Below are 10,347 nucleotides of genomic sequence, written 5' to 3'. Positions count from 1 at the left end.
TCCCATGGCCAAGGACCCCTTTCCCTTATCTCCCCAGCTATTTACCTTTTACGGCATTACCCACATAAAAAGATGCAAAATATGTAATAAGACAAAACGGGATGTACTAATGCATTGACTGGTTGTTACCTTAACATCAACAGATACTTCTTCTGCAGCTATAAAGAACTAATCAACACTACTTGTTAAAAACCAAGTTCTGAAATTGTCCAGAGGGTACTGAAATGTAACCTCAAAACATTTAAAGAAGGGGGGGTACATTACCTTTTTATATATGGCGGACACATTACACAGCACTTTACAAGGTCCATAGTCATGTCTATACCTATCCCTCAGAGGGGCTCACCATCTACTGCCTACCATAGTCATTAACAGAGTCTAAGGCCAATTTCTGCCTCTTTGGTTTTACTTGTTTCTGTGTTGTTGTTTGTAATGACCACTCCCCTTACATCAGGTGCAGGTGCTCATTACTGCTCCTCCATTTAGTCTGGCCTCACACTTCATGCTGTGCGGTTGATATTCACTGCTGGGTTGTGAATAGCTGGAGTGTTGAGCTATCCTGTGTTCCTGTTGATATCTGCTAAGATAAGTTGCTTTACTTTTGGTGTTTTGGTGTATTGGTGTTTTGTGTTATTCAGTTGTTTACTAGGCCTCAGGGAGACACTGGGTCCTTCATAGGGGAAGGAACCAGCAGTCTCAAGCCAGACACTACTGCCAGGGCTATTCAGGGCTAGTAGGGCCCAGGTTCCTGAGTATGAGCTTTCCTACCATCAGGGGATGCTCATACGGTTAGGAGTTAGGGTGAGGTTAGGGTGTCTGCAAGGGGTGACCATTCCCTTTTTCCTTAGTCATTTGAGGCCTAGTAGTATATACACCTTTCTGTTTCCCTCCCCTCCCTGTTATACGTGACAGATGGACAGGACTGGACAACCACAGACAGATAAGGACTTGTACACAGTAAGCAGACAGGAACCAACACAACGAGAAGTCCAAATCAAAGATGGACGAAGCTACTTTTTTGGCCTAATACAGTTAACTTTGGCACAAACCATATAATAACACAACTTAACTTGATACCCAGCTGATGTCCATGGTCATGGCTTTCTATGCAACCTAAATACATCCCACTGTTCTCAGAATAGAATTGTCATGAGTTTTCTCTAACATGTTCTAAAAAAAGTGCAGGCTAACGATTTTTATAGGGGGTAAAAATTGAAACCCTATTTTTGCCCATGATCGTAACCACTCGATTCTATCTTTCCCGCCCCAATATTATGAGTTCTTTCCAAACAGTTCCAGGATTTCATAAGCATAACCTCAGTAAATGATGGACTGTAAGACAGGCCTTTGTAACTTACAGTAAACCAACTAAGGCATGCAGCTTGTGTGCAGTTTACAGCATCTCATAAACTTTGTTTAGCTATTACCACGCTGTGTGACACCCTCCATATGAGAGCCTGGGAGACATACTTCACAGATATGTTCCTTGCTCTACCTTTTCCTCCCCAACAGCAGTTGTGAGAGATCTTAGAGTATAACATAATTTAGAACTCCTGCAATGAATCCTGTAATACTATTATTCATTATTCTCTTTTTGTCTAATGGTTTGAGAGGTGTATGATGACAATATAGTTTGTGTATATTAATAAGCACCTGTAGGTTTGGGGATACAGTATACAGTAAAGGATACAGTATGCCAGGTGTTATCATACTTCTGATCTGTGTCTTTCCATTTATTTGTCCAGTGCTTTCATCACATCACCACATCCACCCTAGAGAAGTGGTCAACCATAGACAATCGGAGAGTGAGGATTCATTTTCTTCAAGAGATGGCGGATAGAAACATGTTGATGCACAAAGGAAGCTAATGTAGAAATATGTTATATTGGTTTTATCATGACCTGGTCCTGTAACAATGTAGGTTAGATGCCAATCCCCCAATCTCCACCACCTGCCTTCACCTATAGTAAATCCTCACTCAATTGGTGCCATTCCAGGTATTGGGTGCACAAAAACGGTGTGTGAGGTGGGATTGGCAGAGGCCAAGGGGCAGGAACAGAACTTTGGGCAAGGCTAAAGAGTCCATAGAGCATGGATATAAGGACAGGTCAAAGGCAAAATGTCAACACACAAAAGAGCAATCAGGAGACAGAGATGGGGTCTTACACAGGTAACATCCAAAAGGGATAGTCAAAATGCCAGAAGTGAGTTAGTGGTCAAGAGATGGAGCCAGGGTCATGCACAAGTGACATTAGCCAGATGTGGTATCCAAGTGCCAGAGGCAGAAGAAAGTAGATGTCAGGGGAGGCAACAAGCTAGAAGGGTAAGGTTGGAGATGGTCAGCAACAGAAAACTGCTCAGCTGTCTACAAGAAAAAACATTATTATAGGTGATGGGCTGTGATACAGGGTGAATATAGCCGGCCAGTCCAATCAGCCATCAGATGGGGGCAGATTAGGGCAGAGCTCATTGGCCTCGGCCAAGGGAAGCAGATCTTTTAGGCAGGGTGTGTATCTATCATATCCACATTGCAAACAAGCTGGTAAGCTTATTCTATTGCAGAAGAGACATCTCCTTTAAAAACAAGGGAAACTACATAGGAGGAGAAGAGGAGAGTTTTCAGGGTACTTTAAAGCATTGGTCCCCAACCTTTTGCATGTTGCAGACCATTAAAAGCACAAACTCTGGACCGCGCATGCACGGAGACCCATCCTTCTCCTGACCCCCCTTGAGGGGGCGCTGTGAAAGGGGAGTGGGTGGGTGCTGGCATCATGATATCACTCTGGGGGAACTTTCTTCCCCTTCGAGTGACACGCCGCTCCCAGCACAAAAGCGATCCGGAGTTTGTGCTTTTATTGGTCTGCGACGTGCAAAAGGTTGGGGACCACTGCTTTAAAGTACTGATTAGTGTTCAGCTTTAATGTAATACCCTACCATCAATCTGCACATTGAATTTATTTTCAAGCAGTTCAATCAGATCAAGATTGCCTTATATCTTGGCTGATGGATATCCAGCACCATCTAACCCTTTTTTCCCCAGTGTTAATGTTCATGGCTTTGCCATGTCATTCATTGGATTGTTATGTACAGCACACTTTTCTCAGCCATGATCTACCTGCATTGCACAGAGAACAAGCCAAGTGATGATGTCACTAAGTTTATTATAAGGTATAATAAAAATATTATTGGCATGTTGTTGAAGGAGTAAGGAGAAGCCAGGGAAGGCAAAATATAAGTAAACTTTAGCTTTAAAAAAAACAGAGGTGTAAGCCAGGTATTGATTGACACATCATATTATCAGAATATGACTAACTAAAAACATTGAAAACAATGTATAAGGTCAAATATTACAGCAGAGTATGCAATGATTTCATGTACAAAGCTACAGATAAGAGCAGAAATAGTAACCTTGGGGGTTGATTCAGTTCTTTCTGTTTTTCTCACCAAAGAGATCTAATGGATTGGATAAAAAAAAATGAAGTCAATGGTGGGCAATGTATGTCATTGAAAAAACCATATTGGAAATGAAGAAAATGTGGATTTCATAGCTATGTTTTGCTAACACAATGTAGCAACATCTAATCAGCAGGGGAATACCGCTCTGGTCTGCAACTGCCTGCAGATCCAATTCCAAAAACAAATTGCTCTATGGACGCTCTTTTTTGTACAGGAATGATATTCTGTTACCAGCACAGCAAATACTAGAAGTATCTATGTAAGCTATTTTAGCTTTTGAAATACTATATACTCAATGGTTCCTGTTTGCTCCACCAGGTAGATATTTTCTGTATTCGAATCAATAGCAGAGCCATGCTTGTGTATGCTGCTTATATTTTCATGTACAGAGATAACCCTCTAGAACCTGGAAATGAGAAAACAGAATACACGGCACTTTGTTACCCATATAAACCATGTGATTTGTTATCTCCTGTTTCTCCCTGGTGAGATTAGGGCATAATTAAATCAGAAAGAAGAGACACTAATAAGCTTCCAGTGCGAATTCCACCAGAGTAGTATTGATTAAAAGCTCTGCATAATGAATATGAGAATTTCCTAAATGTGTTTCTGTTATCTGGAACTGTTTGCAATTACGAAAAGAAAACATACTTTAATAAATATACACTTCACTAAAAGATGGAGATGCTAAATTTAAACTTACTGAGGGGGCAAAGCCTGGTTGTTCAGTGATTCTAATCTAGGTTGAGCTCATGGTACCCTATCTAGATGAATCCTAATGCCACCAATTGTCTTATATCTCCAGTGGCTTTACATCACTGACTATAGTAGCGATCCATGTATTCCCTGGTTTCAGAACTGTCTTCTTTCCATGAAACTCCTTCTCTTACACTGGGAAATTAGAAGGAGGTTCCACAACCATAAGTTACATGAATAGGGTGGGTACCTTCTACTTAGCTAAAGGTGGACAACATCTACAGGATATATAGTAACTGGGTTACCAATATCTCAATGATGCTGTTTTACAAAAGCATCAACCATCTCTTGAAATAAATGTCCAAAGGTGGCAAAAGCCTAAAAGATATTTTCTCAACATTGTCCAATCCAAGAATCTCATCTTGTTGGAAAATTTCCAGCAATTAGCTTCATGTATTAAAGAGGAACTAAACTGCAAACTGAAAAAAAAAAAAGTACACTTACCTTCAATCCCGCAGAGCAGTCTGATCCATCCGGGGACGTCCTGCATCAGGTACTGTGGGTGCCGTCATCTTCGTCTCTTCTTCCTGGTTCTTCATCCAACATCCCCCGACCCAGGTGCGAGCTCGGGTGATGTAGAATGAAAAAAAAGTTTGCCGATCTCACTGCCCATGCGTGAGATCAGCAAATTTTTCTGTTTGCGCGAAAATGCTCAGGCATGCACAGAAGGAGCACCCAAGAGTCTCTTGGGATACCTGACGTAGGTATTCCGGGAGGCTTTGCGCTCCAATTCATTCTCAATCGACTAGGCCAGGGGTAGCAAACTCAGGCCTTTAGGACAGATACGGCCCAGCCAGTAGTCCGTTACTGCCCAAAGCCCCCCTGGTTGATCTGGCCTAATCTCGGCTGGCAGGGGGCGACAACCTGCGGCTCCAGAGCCGCATGCGGGGATAAAGGGTAAGCAGACATTCCCTCTCCTCCGTATGCATTGTGGAGGAGATGGATTTCTCTTCAGGAGCGTTCCTGGTGGGGGTGGAGCCATCAGCGCCGGACTTGAGAGAGAGTCCGGCCTAGTGTGCCTTCTTGACCTCCTAAAATGGCCTAGCAGCCAAAAAAGATTGCTGACCCATGGACTAGGCGGTTGAGAATAAGGGGCAGTGCTGCACTCCTTTTTTTTTTTTTTTTTTTTTTTTTTTTTTTTTTTTTTTTTTTTTTTTTTTTTTTTTAAAAAGGGTGTTGCACAAAAAAAGGTTGTCTACCCTTTTATGGAAAGTGAAATATCTGAGTTTAGGTACGCTTTAACTATGATGCATGTAAGTGTGCTTTCATTGGTGATGTCTTCATTTATTAAAAGCAACCTGATTTTTCTTAATGACTGATCTCTAGTTTCAGCACTCTTGTGCTTGAGTTTAATTGATAATAGGGCCTGATTTATTAAACCTCCCCAAAACTGGAGAAGATAGATTATCATGGGAGAACCTGCTGGATCTTTCTAGGTGAGTCTATCTTCTCCAGTCTTGGAGATCTTTAATAAATCAGACCCATAATATCCAGTTGCATCAAGTTAAATCCCAGTGCTTTGGTTCTACCCTCTTGTCTTCAAAGTTTTTGAAGTACCTGGTTTTAGTAGTCATCTTTTAGCTTGTCCTTAACATTGTCCTTTTTTGTTGGCAAGACCACTCCATATTTCTCAGATTTTTTTTCCTAATTCGTATAAAATAAACCAAGATAGGAAGTAACTGAGTGATGTCAGTTTAGTAGTTTCCCGTTTAGTGTACCAGCTGAGAAGGTCACAGTGCATTGGTAGATCGATCTTCTTATAATAGATCTAAACCCAATCACTAAAATTTCATACAAATTTTACCATCACCGTGTAATTTCAAGAACTGATATAAATCTTTTAAAACCTGCAGGTTTTATTAATCAAGTTATCCTGATGTGCAGGCCAACTGTCTCCTAATTGTGCTCCTTGTCACTTTGACATATACAATAAATGAAGAAAAGGTACAAACACTATTTTATCAAATTATGCAGTTGTTTATGATAAACAGTTAACAGAGGAAAGTAAATGTCTCCTTTATTGGGTTTATACATGTCGTAAGGCTGTGGGAGAACTTAGCTCATATCACGCAAGGATTGAGCAATGTACATAGTAATGTGTAAAGACAATGCAAGTGTTCCTGATGTCTTTCTCTTCTAAGTATTACTGTAGTTATCGCCAATCATGCTTAGCATCAGGATCCTACGAGGAGGCTTATGTAAAGGGAAGCCATTCTGAGTTCAAAGATGGGGAACACTGTAATGCAGGGGTTGAGCATCTACATTGTTCAGAACTGTCTACATCACTAACCTGTTCAAGTGTGTCTTTATTTTAAAATTTTTTCCCGTTTATAGACATTGTGGGAACAGAATGTGAGAGGAAATCAATTATTTAGGGGATGACACTAGAACAATTGTTTGGGGAGCAATGTTTTATGAGGGAAACACAGCCATGTGATTTAAAACTTACACTCTTTGAATTTTGGGGATATTTTATATCACTTGCTGTTTTATTCATTTGACTGAAGTAAAAGAAAGAATGCAGAGGAGTACAGAATAAGGTTCCTGGTCAATCCCACTGGGTGAACTTGAACAAGTGGAGAAACATGGGCGGACATACCTATAAATCAGTGTTTCCCAACCAGGGTTCCTCCAGAGGTTCCTTGAGCAATGTTTGAGTCTCTCGGGTCACTGACCCCAATAACCTTTCTGGCTATTTGTAAGGGTGGCATTGTTCCCAATGACCAGCAATGATGTCAAAAGCATTCTTCCCATTAACCACCAAAATGTACTGTGAGCTCCAACTATAGTATGTAGTAAGGGGTTCCCTGAATATTATTTCATGGGTTCCCCCGCATTAAAAAGGGAAACAAACACTAGTAGTTAAGGGTAAATCCACAGCATTGCTGGGTGAACTGTCCATAACAGTAACCAGCCAGTAGGATGCTCTCCGTTATAAACCTTAACAACATTAGTTTGTGTAGGTTCATGTTCCACCTAAATTGGGTTCCGCAAAGAACATTGGCCTAACCCGGGTCTTATCAAACCTGTCCAGATTGGCCATCACTATACCTAAAGAGATCCTGTATGTGCAAGGTAAACCAACGGTGAACCATTGTTTCTGAATGTCAGCAGTTATTCAGTAGTTTTTTTTTTTTTTTTGCAATCCTTTATTTAATACTTATTATTAAACTCTAACATTTCTGTGTGTCTTCTTTGCCTTTCCAGGATCAATATTCATAAAAATAATGTAAAAGTAAAGTAGGGTACGGGTCTGCTAATGTACGGACAACATTGCCACCTACTGTATATCTACATAACTTGCAACTTTTCCTGGAAATCTCATTCTGTCTTTTATTTTTTAATGTATATTTTAAGAAAGTCACATAAGTAAAAATCAACTAACAAAAAAGATGAAGATTGATTGAGGCTCACAGCTCCAGCTATTAGAATATGAGACCAAATCCTAACATATCTTCCCCTTGCAGTGGAAACTTTGTATTGATATTTAGAATATTTGTAGGATATTTCCCATCATTTACCCACCCCTGTGCACTCCTGTAGGATTATAGGCCTTTGAGGCAAAGTGATTGTACTTATGTGATTTATATTGTTATTTCCGTTCTCTCTTTTTTTATTTAATAAAAACTAATTGAAACTGAAAAATATAGGATAGCAGTATATTAAGTATTATTATTATTATTATTAAACAGGATTTATATAGCGCCAACATATTACGCAGCGCTGTACATTAAATAAGTATCCCTAAAATAAAGGCTAAACAAATATGTCAAAGTATTAGAGCCTTGGGTCTTGGTATCTTCACTTTTGGTGTTATATGTGCATTGATAGCCCACTGCAAGGGTAACATTTTTGGAAGTTCTGCTTTAAAGTTTTCAATAAAGTGGTAAGGGAATAGATTCTCTATTGGGTTTTATTGCCACCTGTGTCCACAATGGGGATATTCACCATCTCTATTTGATATAACTAGAAACAATAGGAAATCCAAAATTGTGAACTATCTTGAGAACAGGAATAGAGGGGCAATCTTCAATTGGACTTCCAATTTCTCCATTTGTTGCAGTGGTAACTTTATAAGAGAGCATTCCCCCAACTTTGGAGAGACTTTCACAACTAGTTGTGTCTATAGAACAGGAGGATAAAGGAAACTTTCCCAACGGGACAGACATGACTAACCAACAAAGGTTTTGCATATCCTAGTCTATTAAAAAATTGGGGTTTTGATATGTTTAATGCTGCAATTGTAAAAAGTATCTTCCTTTGAAATGTATATTTGAGGTTTTTTTAGGGAGAGCCAACTCTTTGGGTAAGTGAGAATACAAATAAATAAGTAGAAAAAAGAAAGAGATTTACAGCTCAGAGGGTATAGTTAAAGTGTTAATTATGTATTGATAAACCTACGTTTCATAAATAGTTACAACAAATACATAATTATAAAATAATATCCCCAGTCGAGTTTCATAGTCACAGGTCTGGGATATTTGTGCTAGACAGATGTGTTCTAATCAAATAGGTTGAATGACCGTATTAGTTGAAAATGTCCCGACACGTTTCGCCTGACTTGGCCTCCTCAGGGGTATGATAAATTATTGAGTATACGGTCTATGTATAGATATAGGAAATACAAAATGAACATAAGTACAAAGAAAAAACATATATCATAATATTACAAAGAAACATACAATGCCATGGTATAGAATTGAAAGATTGAATAATAATGCTTCAATACTGAAACATTGATGTCACATTTACTTGATACATATATACCCATAATGCAAGAATAACGTATTGACCAAATACTTTTAACATATGTTTATTGCTGTTGTTTACAAGGTCCATCACTATCCAAAGGAAACGGCCAAATTGCAACCCTACCCTGAGCCTGTGAACTAGCTCAGCAACATACAGCAGACTGCAACTGCACTCTAAGGTCACTTTAACTGACACAGATGATCTGTAAGCGTGACATTCTTCCCAATGGCTAACAATGTAAGAGGCATTCTTCCAACTGACTACCACGCTAATGTACTATGAGTTGTGGATATAGTATTTATTTAAGTTAATAAGTTATTTAATGGTAAAAAGCAGCGCTATAAGAGATCATGGCCACAAATCTACTTTTTTTGGTGTTGACTTCCTGGCCAGTGGTCACATAGACTTTGTCCTGCCTGTAGGCCACCTTTCTTCCATTTAGTCCATGTAACATAAGGCCAGTATTTGGGTTGCACGACAATGCAATTTTCTGGACCAGACGTAAAGCTCTAGATAATTACATCTGGGTTGTATCATAAGTATAAAGGTAAGACTTCTCTTGCTCAACAGTATTTGCTTTCCAGTATTTGTTAAAATATGTTGAGATGAGAAAAACATGATTCACCCAGACACAGAAAAACTTCCACAATAGACAGATTACACCGCGTGCATCTGTTACATCGATAGGGCTGAAGAGTAGCTGTGTTATTTCCACTCCGACTGAACAATTACAAGAGACAGCACAAATATTTCATCTCCTGAAAAAAAGAAAAAATCATTGCAAACATTAAACCACAAGCCAAGGACAGATCATCTGATGGCAAGCAAATTAGGGGGTTAAAGTGAAGGGTACCACCATTTTTTTTATTCTGAATAAGATAAGAGCATGTTTGTATAAAAAAATACTACTATATCTTCGTAAACTATCACCTACATGGCTCGTGAAGCTCTAAAACAATTTCCTAGACAACAAAAATCAGAGACTGGAATGCTCTGTCCAAATAATACTGCTTTGGCTGAAGCTGAGCAAATAAATCTCCTAAATCTCTAGTCCAGGTTTCTTGACCCTTTTAACATAGGGGAACACTTTGCTTTAAATACTATATCCATAGGTAACATTACATTAACGTGGTGGTCAATAGGAGGAATATTTCTTACATTGCTGGCCAATGGAAGAATGTCAACTTTAGCCAAAAAGACCATTGGTGTCAACTGGTCTCAAACTGACCTGAGAGGTCAAGGTACTAATGGCTCAAGAAAACCCTAAAAACCTTAATGGAACCCTGTTCCATGTACCTGTACCATGGACCATCCAATGCTATTTCCAGGTGCCAATCTAGCACTGTAGATCTGCCAGCACTGACAAGTCCTTTTGTGCTATTG

This window comes from Pyxicephalus adspersus, chromosome 3 (assembly GCF_032062135.1).
Source record: "Pyxicephalus adspersus chromosome 3, UCB_Pads_2.0, whole genome shotgun sequence".
Lineage (NCBI taxonomy): Eukaryota > Metazoa > Chordata > Amphibia > Anura > Pyxicephalidae > Pyxicephalus > Pyxicephalus adspersus.
This window is presented reverse-complemented; position numbering follows the sequence as displayed.